The sequence below is a fragment of the Candoia aspera genome, chromosome 1 (genome assembly GCF_035149785.1).
Source record: "Candoia aspera isolate rCanAsp1 chromosome 1, rCanAsp1.hap2, whole genome shotgun sequence".
Lineage (NCBI taxonomy): Eukaryota > Metazoa > Chordata > Lepidosauria > Squamata > Boidae > Candoia > Candoia aspera.
Window position 1 is genome coordinate 138335255 of NC_086153.1, and position 16063 is coordinate 138351317.

A 16063-nucleotide genomic window follows, 5' to 3' on the forward strand; every position below is an offset into this window, starting at 1 on the left:
AAAGGAAAAGCCTGAGCTTTTCTCTCTCTTGTGCTAATGGAATGTTACACTTCCATCATAATGCCCTTATATGAACCAATGGTGCGACCACATCTGGGATATGGTGTGGAGTTCCGGTTGCCACATCTCAAGAAGGATATAGTGGAGCTACAGAAGTTCAGAGGAGGGCAGCTAAGATGATCAAGGGGCCGGAGCAGCTTCCCTGTGAAGAAAGGTTGCAACATTTGGGGCTCTTTCATCTAGAAAGGAGGCAAATGAGAGGGGACATGACTGAGGTGTACAAAATTATGCATAATGTGCATACATATTTTTTTAATTGAAAAGCACAACAGTAGCTCTGCAACTCTGCAGTTTTACACCCAGAGGTTTCTGTATTGCATTTATGTTACTTTTTTAAAGTATCTGATTATCTCTAAAAACCACTTTCCTTCATCTTTCTTTTGTTAATCTACAAAAGACCTCTGAGTACAGTCAACTGTTGAGCTTAAAGAATTGCATTAAATCAGGGGCAGGAATTCTGTGCCCCCCACCCACTCCGAAGTTGCTGGGTTTCAACTCCCATCAGTCCCATCCAGCATCGTTAGTTAACAGGGATGAAATGAAAAGTATAGCCAAACAACTTCAGAAGAGTCAGAGATTCCCCCAGCTTGACATCAGATCAGGGATGGAGAATAAGAGGCCCTGCTGTTTTTATTAAAAAAATAACTCCAAATAGCCTTAACCAGTATGCCAATACCGAGGACTGCTAGGATGGCAACATCAAGAAGACAGAAATCCCCCATCCTAGTGAGCATGGATATTTTTATTTGTTTACTCAGAATTTTAATATTATGTCCTGCATGCACCTGACTGCTATTTAGGAAATGAGAGACATGCCTGAAGTAGCCTTAAACATTTAGATATGTGTCTATGAATGAGTGAGAGAGAGATGGAATGATGAAGACAGACCCATCATTTGTTGACTTGGTGTATGTTTGCTTAATTGTCAGCTCTGCCTGGGGAAGTGGCACTTTCAAACGCATCCTCAACCTTCTTTGGCTGACCCCTAGCATGGGCACACAGCTAGTCTCACTGAAACCCCATTGTTAACAACAAGGTTTTCTTTTGACAATGATTCATGCAACCATCTTGCAGAGAGAAGAGGGAAAGGGTTATTGAAAATTGGGAGAGAAAAATGACTCTCTGCTACTAATAAAGTGCTGCCTCTTCTTTGTCGTTAATTAGCAGCTGTTGCTTCCCTCAAGTAGTGCAAATTATTCTGCTGAAGGAACAAAGCCTCAAATGAGGAAGTCGTTCAATTTGTTTACATGCAGTGCTAGACAAAAGCATTTCACCTAATTTCATGTACTGCAGGTTCAAAAACTGCACCACTGATGTCACTGGGTCTGGTGTCTTTAAAAGAACTGTCAAATAATCCTTATAATAACCAAGTTTAATTTTAAAATATCTGAAGTTGTGAAAAGGACAAACAAATAACACAATAATCTACCAATTTTAAAAAAAAACATTTTAAAAAGACTGCAAGGAAGGAGAAATGTAGCAGTAACAATAACAGTCACAGCAAAAATTAAAAACATAGTAATGTCCCCACTTACACTAGTTGCTCTTTTAGACAGAATGAGCTCTCTTTTTTTTTTTCAATTAAAATTAGAAATCTTTGATCACACAGAGCCCTGTACCCTCAAGCTGCTCCTGAGCTGTGCTTGTGCTGGCAGCTTGGAAGGTAATCAATCCAGACTGCAGGCTATCACGTCTTCCCATTGGACAATTCTGCTGCTGCTATGCCCACCCATTGTTTTCTTTCAGAAAACCAATTATCAATCACCTTCCTGTAGCCTAATTTTCCCGGACATAGAGACCAGAGTATGTGTACACACACCTAAAGTTAAATTTATACAGTACATGCAAAATTAAAATATCAGAATGAACGTATATGCAAGTACAACTGGCTTTAAAATACAAATAGCTTTCTTGCATTTTCCCTGCCTTTTCCACGTAAAATCTCCTGCTGATTCTATTACAACAGATCTACCTTACTAGCATAATGCTTGTAGCACTTGCCTTACTGCAGAATGTCTCTGGTTTGAGATCTTGAAGAACTGTTCTTCTTTTAAATTATTACTTTCCTTCCCAGGGCTACCTACTTTTCTGATTTCTGAGTAACATGGTGAAATGATGTATCAGTGGACTTACCAGAAAAAAAGAAAGCCCAGGAGCAAAATAGGTAGCTCAGGAAAGAAAAATAGTAATTAAAAAAAATCTGTCAAGTTTAAAATTGCATGTAACGATTATTACTACATTATATTATGATTTCACTAGTACGATCTAGTGAAAAAACCCATAACAGAATCAGCAGCAGGTGTTATTCAGGAAAAACAGAGAAAAGGTAGTAAGGGGGTATTTCTGCCTCTGAAAAGTAGCCAGCTGAAAGGTGGGCATTAGGCTAGGGGAAAGTAAAGCACAGCTGGCAAACTGGTCAACAAAGCTTTGGGTGACAAGTAGGAAGACAATACTTTCAAATTAGAGCAGAAAAATGAAACCAGAGGTTGCCTTCATGGTAGGCAGTGGGTTAATACAATTCCTGCCCTCCCAAAGTGGAGCAATCTGGCAGTGTGGATAAACTTAAGAAAAATTCAGATTAGTATGAGGCATTGTACCATTGGAAGACCTGAAAGGCCAGTTTAGCGATAGACTGTCATGGAGAAAAATTATCTAGGTGGTCACTAGGAGTCAAAAATGACTCAATGGCACATAATCAAAGAGTGACTTTGGTCAGTCACTCCCTTTTAGGCCATTCCACCACACAAGACTGTGGCTGTTGAGAAAAACTGGAGAGATTGCTCTGTGTATTGGCATAACCTTCCACAAAAAAAAAAGGATATATAAATCTATTAAAATACATTTCAAAGTAAAATCTGATTTTCCTTTTTCCTGGGATGGCACAGTAAAGCTTCTCTTCTGAAGATCAACTTGGAAAATGTGAGCAACATGAACATGCAAGGGAAAAGAATGAGTAGAGAGTCAGACAGTTAATGCCATTTAAGCTAAGTTCCTTATCATGCTTGCATGGGAAGTCATCTATCAAAGTAGTAGGATTCACTCCAATGGAAATTTGCCTAGGTTTGTGCTTTTAAACATGATTGTTTTTCAACTCCTTCTCATTGGACTGGTGATGGTGGCACAATGGAATTATGCTAAGCAAACCTCACTTCCCAAATAATGGAGATGTTTTTGCATTAATATGTGTGTAAACAGAATGTCTGTCTCAGGCAGATTTCAGGTACAGAGTAAGCAAAAAGGTTACAGTTTGTCCAACATCTCCCACAGTCCCCAACTATTTGCCAGGTAGGCTGCAGCTGACCATCTGAAGCCACCACAATATAGAAGGTCTGGGAAATCCTTCTGCAAAGATTTGGGAATGCTGCTGCCAAAATAGACAACCATGAACTAGATCATGAAATGAAACATGTTTTGCCTAGAGGACAACTCTATTTACTCAAAGCTAACTTAAGTACTGCATATACATACTTGTGCAGGCAATGATACAATTACCCACACTACACAACCAGATCATTGCATACTGAACTGCTCCTTGTGGCGGCTGGCCAATATTAAAGTTTCAAATCCACCAACTCTGGTGGCACCTGGCTTTGTACTTCCTGCACTTAATCTTAAACTAGCAGAGACAACACTAATAATGTCCTTTTTGCAAGAACACTTCCAGATTGGGAAGAAAATAGCTCCGATGTCAGCCAGTAGATTTTACTTGGGAAATTTATTGGAGGAAAAAAGTAAGCTCCACGGTCATAAGAAATAAGAGCAATGCAGGAGTATCTCAGCCGGGCACTATGTCAGATGACCATTTGTCTGCAGATCCTAAAGGACAATTGCTTTAAAAATGCCATAACCATGTCCAATTAAATAGAGAGCCAGTTGGTGTAGTGGCTAAGGTGCCATGAGTTCTAGACCTCCCTCAGGTATGAAAGCCAGCTGGGTGACTTTGGGCCAGTCACTTTCCCTCAGCCCAGCCCACTTCACAGGGTTGTTGTTGTGAGGAAAATAGGAGGCCGGAGTGTAATATATGCTGACCCAAAATAAAGGCAGAAAAATGAATGAATGAATGAATGAATGAATGAATGAATGAATGAATAAATAAATAAATAACCAAGCATATTGTATGGGGAGGGGGGAAACTGGTCCTTAGGCTGCAATATTTTTGTAGCCCTCACAGTACCAGAAGGTCTTGTTGCAGAAGGTACATATTGCTAAATTTTGGTGGCTGGCTGGCTTGCTGTCTCTCCCCACCCCCATGCTCTCTGTCCCTTTCTTTCTTTAAAATAAGGCCTAAAACAGATGTGTGTGGGACCCTGCAGCAAACAGTTGGCACCCCCTGATTACTGTAGCTTGCTAAGGAGTGGGAAGTGAATGTCCAGGAGAGGATGCCTTTACTTATCTGAGGATAGTACAACATTTCATCCTCATCCCATGCAGTACCTCTGTCTCCTTCCTCATCATGCGTGTCTCTGCCCATCTGGTTCGGTCCAGCAGTGTGAGCGCACTTCAGGTCCTGTCAGTAAAAGAATGTCATCTTGCAGGAAACATACATACGTTGTTGCACTTCCTGCCCTCTGGAATGATTCTGCCCCCCACTTCTGAGATCTGTGTGGCTTGTACCCTTATGTCTTTCAGGAAATGATTGAAGATCTGGCTATTCTCCTAGGCTTTGGGGGCAGGATGATTATGGACCCCCATTTTGTTTTATTTCATTTTGGTCTGGTCTGTGTTGGTTTTACTTTGGTATTTTGCTTTTCTGGTAGGTTGTCTTTGTTATATGTTGTTGGGTTTTTTAGTTGCAAGGCACCCAAATTTGCTACCCAGAGTTGGGCAGCCTATAAACAAAATAAATAACTGATCAATTCTATGCATTATATGCACCAAGGCCAAGAAGAAAGAAAGGAAGGAAGGAGAGAAGGAAGGAAGGAAGGAAGGAAGGAAGGAAGGAAGGAAGGAAGGAAGGAAGGAAGGAAGGGAGGGAGGGAGGGAGGGAGGGAGGGAGGGAGGAAAATAAATCTTGGTGATGATGGTCAGCTTGCTGATTGATTGATTGATTGATTGTATTTTTATACCACCCATCTCAAAATGACTCTTGGCAGTTTACAAAAGATTTAAAACAATAGCAATTGAATCAATTAAAAAGATATGTTATAAAAACATAAATCTACAAATATAATAAAAACTCTAAAATAGATCATGAGATGAAAAATATTTATATATTACAAATTATAGTTATAGTAGAATTATGATCATGAATGTTTCATCTGCTTCCATTACCATTCACCACTATACGCTTCTGGGATGTCAGACACATTTAAAATCTGAGGACCCTTTAATATTCTCCACTTATCTGCTGAAGAATTTGCAGAGGGAACTATGAGGGGTGATGTAGTTCTACAATACTGGAACGGCCTAGTGGGATTCAGTCTAAAACGTTCCGTTTTATGCCCCATGTTTTACAGGGTTTATGTGAAACCACTGGAACAGGCTATCAGGTGTTCTAGAATGAAATGATAATAGCCTGCTGTATACTCATGAACTTCTACTATATACTGCATCTCATTTGCAAAAAAAAGTCCAATATGGCAGTTTGCCGGCTGTTTACAATAAATTCTTGTGGTGTCAGAAATAACTTTCTGAGCAGGAAAGAATAAAGGAAAAGCAAGACTAACAAGGCCAATTCGAATAAACATACTTATTCATACTATGGCTTTCTTGAAACTGAGAATAAGGGATCTGAAGGGAAAATATATACTAAAGAAAGAAGAAATAATGGGTGGAACAGCTTGAAGTGGTAACAATGAAAAGCTGGGAAATTAGGGGAGAGTGGGAACACAAGTCAAAACCCTGGACAGTATTAAAGGTAAGCTTGTGCTAGATTATAAAAGGGATAGAATCAGGATAAAGATTTGAAAAGAGTGTTACACAGTCTGAGCAAGGAAAGAAATGAATAGGTTTTGGCAGCAGAATTTTGGACAGAAGGTGGTAGGATGTCTGGCAAGCAAAGGCTACAACAAAGAAAGTAGTCAAATCTTCATGACATTTCATAAAATCAAGAGTACAGTCTTAAGAACATCCATGTCAAGTTAACTTTACTGAGAAAAGTCAATGAAATTAAAAAGTAGACTCCCTGGAGTTGAGCTGATGACTTCATGGACATGACCATGTTGTTTTCTTGGTATCACCCCGGAAGTAGTTTGCCACTGCTTTCTTCAGAGATGATTCTGTTGACTTCCCAGTCTAGTCTAGAGCTCTGGAATTTCCTAACAATCTCCCATCCAAGTGCTAACCAGATCCAACCCTTTCTCAAGAATAGCCAGCATTGGCTAGGTGCTGCCCCCTCTTGTGTCACTAAAGCTTAAGAAAACATGAACATGGAAAATAAAACCATGTCCTCATGATCCATTCTCTAGATGGTCAGTGAATGATTCCGCCACATATTTAAAAAAATAATTTCAGGGCAGGGTGAATAGATGAAACACCTACATATTTTGTTCCTAGGGGGTTGGGTTGTTTTCATGTTTTCTTGTTTGTTTTTGTTTTTTGTTTTTCTTTTTACAAATACTCTGTTTCTCATTTTTTTTCTTACAATTTAAGAACAATAATATCTGGTGTACTGAGAACTATCAGAATGAGAGTTCATGTTGTTGGGGAAATATCATTTGGAAACTGCTGCTTAATAAAATAAACACAAAATTAATTTCACAAGAGGCTCTTTCTGTGAAACGCTGCCTCTTTCACTGCAGTGTCGGTGATAAGTATTCTTTTAACATGGAAATTACCACTGTAAAACTGCCAGTGTGTGATCTCAGATCACTCTTTTGGCTTTGAAATCTAAGCCTAATAGATATCCTGCCAAGTTCTTCAATAACACAATCCAAGAAAACTTAGCTCATGTTCTGCGCCTGTTTCACATGGGGCTAGGCCTATATACCTGAATAGGTGGCTTCTGCACATAAAAGAAAGGTGATGCCTTTGCAAATTTGATCATTTGCTGCCCAGCTGTAGCACTGTGTATTCAAAGCAATCAAATAAGAATAAAGTGAAGTAAGCAGCTGTATGGGAATATAGGCACATTTGGAAGATGCTTCAATTGTGTGTTTATTCCTAAATGCAGTGTGAGTGCAGTGTGACTAATTACACCACAGAGGAAAGCAGAAGCTCTCAAGTTAAAGTATTTGGATAATCAAGTTTACTGCGGGAAAAGTACGTCGGCATTAAATAAGTCAAAACACAACACATCAGATTTGGAATGGCTCCATTGGTACTGCAAGTCAGAGTAAGGCAGCTGAAATGATATGAGTCTCATTTGTCTAACTAGAAGAACTACCAGAAAAGATAAACCATCTGCTTCAACTAACTCAACACCACTTGAAAATGATAATTCTGCAGAAATAGAATGAGAGATTTTCCTCCCTGGTTCTTTATTTTACTGTTATCAGGTAGCCTGTTGCTAAGCATCCCAAGAAACCAGGGCTCTTTCTAAGATCTTAATAGATGGGAACCATATTGGTACTCAGAGAAAAGTCATCCTGCTTTTCTACTTGGTCCATGGTTTGCTTAAACATGATTCAGTAGGTCATCTGTTTATACTGGAGAGAATCCTAGATATTAAACTCACAAACAAAACAATAAGAAACAAAGACTGACAGTTATACTTCCCCATGGATTTTCCACTGAAATACAATGCAAAACAAAACAAAAAATCTACAGGGGAGGGAGAAAAGTAATTTGAATCATATACAGAAATTGCCTTTAACCCATTTAACAACTCCAGTTTCATTGTCTCCTGGTGGATAACTACAGACAGATCCACATTGGTTTAATCCCTAAACAATGAAGTGAAATTTTAACCTCTTTGACCTCATTCATCCTTGTGTTGCCCCTCAGACACCTATTCGGTAAACCTTCTTAGGATTAGAAGGCATGTGGGGGTGGGGAAGCTGCATATTCTTTGTCATGTGATGTCTCATACTTTTTAGAAGCTGCTGATGTACCTATAAAAATATGGAAGGCCTAGGTAGGGAGAATTCTGAATTATGGACTGTAACTATTTAGTTGACATTGGGGAATGGGCTAAGAGAACATGAAGCAAGGACAACAGAGGAAATTTGGCTCAAGGTTAAGGACCTTCCACTCATTATTGTGGTGGTATATACATTTTTTCCTTTTATTGTATCATCCCCACAAGAAGCATACTGAGTTCCTCTTGACAGCTGCCTATAGCAGCTACCATATTTTCTTCCTTATTTACCAGAAAAAAATACTACATCCTAACACAGTGATTTCAGGAAACAGCCCACGTCTTGATATAGCTTCGTTTCCATAGACTGTCAAGCTGGTTCAAGCTATTATGACCAATATATTATGGCAAGTGGCATTTATTTTACCTGAATTTTTGAGAAAGAAAAATACCTCTGTAGAAATGGGACTAGCTTCACAAATAAATTCTCTCCGCTTTCTGAAAAAATCCCTCAGAATATTTTCCAGTGCAATAATTCAAAATCTTCATCCATTTTTTTGCTCTTAGGTGAAGTCTGGTGGCAACATAGGTACATGTGAGAGTCTATTAAGGAATGTTGCTATTTTCATTTTAAAATTCTATTCTCTTCATCATAATCCTGGCACCCAATATTTTGCATCAGGCAAACTTCTGAAACAGTTCTGGATGCTGGCTTCACATATTAAGACGGAGCTAAATAAATACTTTCTATCCTTACATAGTCATATCTATGGATCCAAAAGTAGGCACGCTCATCCCCTTTGATGAAAGCATTTGGGAATTCATCTCAAGACAGACGGCTGTCCTTTGAGTCATCTCCTTTCAAAACCATTCACTCATTTCCTTATCATCCAAGCCAATTTTACGGATGCACTTTGTTGGTTTTGAAAATGTCACACTAGATTTTTTTTAGGAGGGACATTTGCCATTATAACCACCAATAATGCCATGCTAAAAATGGAAGCTTCGGTGTATCTGTGTACGGGCAAGGGAGGGCTTTATGGATTCTTTACTGAAATTAAAGTTCATTTGTAAGCATTGATGCTATATCTATCCTCTACCACCACTAACCTGTGATTTGCAGTAACTGCTACACAGCCTAGGCTGGGGAAGAAAAAAAAAACTTTGTCAAATGCATCTAAATTTGATTCAAAAGGGCCAGGTGTTCAACTTAAGAGCAGCAGGGGATATATTTTTGGTTGTATTGTTGGTTTTTTAAGGCTTCAAAATCAACTCAATTATTATCATAATGGGTGAAAAACAATTTCCGAGAAATACTTTTAGTGAGGGAGCAAAGTACTAAAAAAAATGGATAATCCCCTGAACATAGCATAAGCCACAGATGGCTAGGAAGGTTAAGTGGGGTTCAGTACCACAATAACCATGGCCATCTCTTCAGTACTTGGAAAGTGGAGGTATTGTTTCTCACAGAATTTCAGAGACTCTTTAATCTTTTTCCACATTAGAGAACATATAAAATGAGCAGATGGTATGAAAGATTAATGTGGCATGCATGATATGTTCATTGATGGGCTTAAAGCTCAGACAGGGCCAATAAAAGTTATGGAGACCAGTGCAAATGATATTCTCCCTTCCATATGTGCAATGAAGGAGCAAGAAGGTGACACATACCACCACTTCATTCACTGGGCACACCTGCTTGACCTCCAACATTATGAGACGTTTATGCCTTGACCATATATCTGGAACAGGGTGTACATGCCCAGACTGAGGCCAGACCAGGGAATCAGTTCCCAGATTTGGATGTAAGAGGTAACCACACTCGTTAAATTTTGTTCAATATATTCAATTATACTACAATTATATGGGGATCAGGGGCATTCTAAGGTTTGAAGAAATGTATTACAGGCAGGAAAGAAAAATGTGATTTTGCTTTCTGACCACATATAGGGAGAGAATTGTTCAAAGGAGGTCTCCGTTTGATATTCATCCACTTCCTGTGCAGGAAAAAAAATCCATTTTATCTCCTTTATTCACACTAGTTAATGACCACCAGGATTCTATGAATGTTCAAGTCCCTAACTTGAACTTGCTTCACATGGACAACCACAAAAATAGTAGGGCTGCACAAAGCTTTGAATAAACAATTTAATCTGGCAAAGCTTTGATCAGATAACCCAACAAAGCAAATCTGTGAATCAAAGTCCAGATCTGCTTTGAAGCAGCCAATCAAATGGGGTGGTTCTGTAATACTTCAGAGATCTGATGATTTCTCTGCTGCTTCTGGGATTGTTACAGACAATATACAAATGTTGCAATTTCACTTCTACATATGGAAATGATAGGGAGGATGTGTGGCTTGAGGGGCTCTCTGACATGGACATGAGTAGCCAATCAGTTTAATACCCCATTGAACCCTCCGCCTATCAGAGCGATTTTGTAGTAAAAAGCCTAACATTCATTTTGATTTAATTCACTTCCTCAGTACTCAACTTCTTTAATGTGGCCAGCCATAAGCCCTATCCTTTCTCTCTCTCTCTTGTGCTTTTTTTTTTTTAATCATATGGCATAGCAGTTCAGTGTTCATGCTGCTTTTCTTGCTGGGAAATTCTTGTGAGGTCCAGCACCCAGACGTGTAGACTATTTAGCCGTGACAAGTCACGTTGCCCGGGGTGCACCACAAGGAGGCTAGTCTACATTGCACCGAGTTGGGCTGAGAGAGAGCGACTGGCCCAAGGTCACCCAGCCAGCTTTCATGTCTAAGGTGAGACTAGAACTCACAGCCTCCTGGTTTCTAGCCCAGAACCTTAACCACTAGACCAAACTGGCTCTCTCTCTCTTGTGCTAATGGAATGTCATACTTTCACGTTGGTCCTGCCAACACAACTGGAAGTTCAGGTCTCAGCATTCTGGATATGAGTTCAAGACTGGCCTGAGTTTTAGATTCTGTTTGAAAGGGGCAGCTTTAAGTCTCTTGACACTGTGTGAATGGCTGCCAGGCTAACGCAGACACTAGCCCAAAATTTCAGGGTTCCAAAACTAGGCATGTGGTGCAAGGCAGTCATTGTCTCTTTCTATGTGGTTTGCCCATCTTTGTGGCACTGTATCTCACTGTGCCATCCTGTTTCTGCAGGCTCTCCTAATTAACTAACAAGCATGGAATATTGCCAGCAAACCACAATCCTGACAGAACATATTATTGCCAGTGATGATGGGGACCCTTTCCTGAGGGAAGCTTGCCAGTCGGCTATGCCAGTCCTCCTGGCATTCCAGAAAACCCAGTGATCAGATAGCAAAACTACACCATCACATAATGGCAAGTCAATTGTCATTCTTCCAAGCCTTCCCAGAAGAGGCCAAGTTTTACCACTGTGCCCTACCCAGTCTGGCACCCTACCAAAGGCTTTTTAAGAATGACCAAGGTTGCCAATTGGCAATACCACTCCTCCTGGCATCCCAGAAAACCCAATCATCAGAGGTCACAAAGCATAAGCTTGTGTATCCAAAAAGCTATTAGAAAGTTGACTTCCAGGGGAGGTAGGGTGAACTGAAGACGGCTCTGCAAAGTAGAGCCAATAGCTGCAACAAAGACCAAGGAATCAGTGAGTCAACTAGTTCCTTGCAACTACTCCAGATAAGAAGATGGGAGATCACCCACATGTACTCTGGATGGCCACTCCTCACAAGGAGACCATAGGACAGTGGTCTTCCATGGGCTTGAGTGCCGGGAGATGGCAGGATTAGCTATCTTGCTGATAACCACAGTGGAGACTTTTACAGGGCACTAAGTTCGCAGACCTCACTTTCTAATCCACTGATGGCAAACCTATGACAAGGGTGTCAAAGGTGAAATGCCACGGTGTTTTGGGTGACACGCCAGCATTCACCAACACCCAACAACAACTGCCATGCCCCAGGAAACCGCAGCCACCTCAGCCCCGTCCCAGCCGCAGTTGCCCTCGCCACCTCTGGGACCCTGGCTGCCCTGCCCTCTGCCACCCCAGCTCACCTTGCCATCTTTTTGCTCCCTCTTGTGCAAAGCCAGATCCTGCAGAAGCCACAGGATTGGTTTATTTGATCAAGGTTAAAACAAGGTATGTTTTTATCTCTGGGAACCCCTTAAGGACTTTCTGCTAACACCAGGACTGAAAAGGTGATGTTTTATGGATTTATTTATAGATAAGCGATGGGATATGGGATGAAGAGATAAATGTTCGTAACCTTAGAGGGGGTGAAAAGTCAGTAAATTTGTTTACACTTGTGATGAAGGTTGGAACTTACTTCTTTATATATTGCTTTTCTCTTTATTATTTTCTTACTTTTCTCTTTCTTCTCTCTCTCTTTTTTCTCTTTCTTTTGTCTTGCAATTTTAATCCTTTCTATTCCCTTTTCTTTCTTTAAGTTTAGTTTGTATGGGATGTTACTATTATTATCAAAATTCCTAGTAAAAATTATATACAGAAAAACTATCAGAAAGTTAGGAGCTTATTTCTTCATATAGTTTTTGGAAGTTTGTATCTTTATTTTGGAGTATATCTTCTGCACTGATTCAACCAACTTTTCCAGGGATTCTTTGCTAGGCAATTGTTATGCTGTTCTTTCCTCATTCTTGCTATCTCTCCCTAAAAGAGGTTCAGAGGGACAAATATATCCCAAAAACTATTGTGGAAAAGCCCCTGAAGGTTTCCGACTGAAACATGGCAGTCTTTGAAGGCCTACCATCCTTGCTATTTCATTCTATTCTGTCAAACAGTGAAGCAGCTTCTTCATTATGGCCTATGGGTTCTTTTTCAAATCAAATCTTGAATCTCAGAGTACCTTGACTCAGCTTGGGTTGCCATCAAATCTTGAATCAAAACTTGAATTGAGCCGTGCCTTCCTTGAGCCAGTATGAATCAAGTCAGGGCTAAAAATTAGGCTACCCCTGGCAAAAGCACGCTTCCCCTAATTAAATGGAAGATTTCAACTACTAATATGAAGAAGCAAGTGTCGTGTTCACTGATTCAATGTCGTTTATACATCGTAACGTTTCAAATGCCATGGCGCTGACACGCGTTTCTGTTTGGGAGGGAGCTGCTGTGAGACCTTGTACCATGCTCTGTATGTGAAATCAGTACAATGTAATGTGTTTGGGTTATGTTATCTGTTCAAGGCCTTTTCACACAGACCATCAGAAACCGTTAGGAGCACCTGGGATTGTGAACTTGAGAAGATTCTATGGGGGGAGGGATTTCATTTGCACCGAGGGTTTTTAGTTTGCATTTGGTGCGCTTTCATCATTCTCAGCTTTCTCTGTGATCCTGCATACTATTTTTTAATAAATCAGATATCTTTGAATTCCTGCTCATGAGTCTGATAGTGTTTTAGAATAGGCATTCATTACATAAAGCTGAGAATCCCCAAAGTTGTACCGTTAGCCCCTACCAAGATCAGTTTCTTGTGAGGGAAAATAGTTAACGATGGCTGAGTCCAAGCTCACGACTGGGGGACTTGAGGAGATGGCTAGCTTGATACCCGAGTCAACGGTCAAGAGCGGAGAACTGAACCTCACCCCAGAACCTTCAGACTCCCGGGATGAATCAAGTTCCAATCCTGATGTGGAGGAATCTGACGATGGGGAAGAGCCAGAGCAACCGGCACCCAGCGAATCGCTCGCAGAGTTGATCAACTGGGATGAAGTAGGGGAACCCCAGCCGGGGACGTTCCGGGCATCCTGGAAGTATCGGTTCCCACTAACCCCAGACAAAGAATCTACTACGGTGTCAACAGAGAGAAAGCCGAACACGCAAGGGAGAGAGGACTCTCAAACCCCTGAGAAACTAAGAGTGATGGAAGCCAAAACAGAATCAATAGAGTACATGCTAAGAAACCTGTCTCTGTCACTGGAGGGGCAGGGGAGGCACGGAGGAGATCCCAGCTTCCCGCAACCATCCCCCATCCTCCCATCCAGACTGCTGGTGGAGCGGGGCCGGAGATGGCTCCAGGATGAATCTCCACCCCGCAGGGCTCGATCACCAGTGTCCCCAACCCGAAGAGGGAAAGCTACTGTAACCTGGGGCCCAACCACTCAAGTGGCTGCCGATTCCACTCCAACCGGAGTGGGGGTGAGAGACTTTTCTGTCAAATTTGATGGGGATCCAACAAAGTTATCTTTCTTTTTAACTAATGCTAAAAGTTATATGAGGCAGTTTGGAGCATGCTTCCCTTCCGAAGAGGCTAAGATAACTGCCATTGCCACCAAGTTGAAGGGCCAAGCGGCTGACTGGTATGTTCAATTAAGTGATGCTGACTCCCCTGCACTTGATTACTTTGATGATTTCATGTGGGCGTTAAAGCTGCATTTTGAAGATCCTCTGGCCAAGGCAAGAGCTAAGAAGGCGCTGAAGGATCTTACACAGGGCCAAATGTCTGTAGCTGATTACACCCTAGAGTTTAAGGCTCTAGCTGGGAAAATCCTTGACTGGTCTCAGTCAACCCTAATAGAACGGTTTAAAGAGGGACTCAACCTGGACGTCCTACAGTGGGCATTGTGTAGAGATGACCCAGAGTCATTGTATGACTGGATCTGCCTGGCTGGAAAGGCTGAGCATGCTCAACATACCTTTATGCAAACCAGAAAATCTGAAAAACCTCCCGCCACCTTAAGGGGACCCCGAAGTGCTGCGACTGCTGCCCAGCCAAGCTATAGAGCCTGGGACAAGGAGAGGGAGTGGCGCTATGTGAGGGGTCAGTGTCTTTGATGCAGAAAAGAGGGCCATCAGGCAGCTGATTGCCCAAAAGCCAAGGCTGGAGATCGAGCTGGGAAGCCGCCAGCCAAATCGCCCCCCCCTCGCGGCAGATGACAGCGGCCAAAGGGACAGCCAATGCTGAAGAAGTACTATACTTCTCGGGGGAGGCTGAAGATGACTACAAGGAGCCGGCGGGAAATGCCAGCCACCTGCCATGAAGGGCGCCACCAGCCAGGTGGACGAGGACGGGCGCGAAGATGCTATGGTGAGTACTGACTGTCCCACTCTAGCAGTAAAGGTGAAATTGGGTTCCCGCACAAAAACTACAGATGTATGGGCTTTAGTTGACTCTGGGTGTTCCAGGTGTTTAATTCACCCTGATCTGGTTGCTGCTTTGGAACTGCCTAGTTTCCCCCTCCAGCATCCTTTGATCTTCACACAGTTGGATGGTTCAGCAGCGGGGGGGGGGGGGGGCAACCCATTTCACTGGAACTGTGGCAATGCAAATGGGCAGCCACTGTGAGACTTTGAAATTTGTTGTAGCACCTGTGGGCAATCCCTTGGTAATCCTGGGGATCCCATGGTTGACCTATCAAAGCCCATATATAAACTGGGAGCACAGAACTGTGACTTTTAAAGATGGATTTTACCAAGCTCCTACAGCAGAGATGATTGCACATGCAGGGTTTGGAAGGGCAGCGATCGCCACTCCACACCCTGACTTACTCCAATTAGAAGGCTTGCCTGCTCAATACCAAGAATTTGATGACGTTTTGGGGAGATGGAAGCAGACCAGTTACCCCCCCACCGGAAAACTGACTGTGCAATAGAGTTAGTCCCTAATGCTCAATTGCCCAAGCCAAAAATTTATCCGATGACTCAGAAGGAGCTTGAGGCATTACGGGACTTCATTGACAAAAATCTGTCAAGGGGATTTATTGAACCTGCTAATTCCCCAATTGGGGCCCCTGTGTTATTCTGGGAAAAGAAAGATGGCACGCTTCGACTCTATACGGACTATTGAGGGTTAAATTCCGTCTCTGTTGTCAACAAGTACCCTCTCCCTCTCATGAAAGACATGTTAGCTCATTTGTCAAAGGGCAAGATTTTCTCCAAGCTCGATCTTCGCGAAGCCTATTTCCTCATTCGCATAAGAGCTGGGGATGAGTGGAAAACTGCTTTTAATTGCCCACTAGGATCATTTCAGTACAAAGTCCTCCCTTTTGGGTTAGCAGGGGCACCCGAAGTCTTCATTCAGTTGATTAATGAAGTTTTACATGATCATTTGTTTAAAGGGGTTCTGGTTTACTTAGATGAT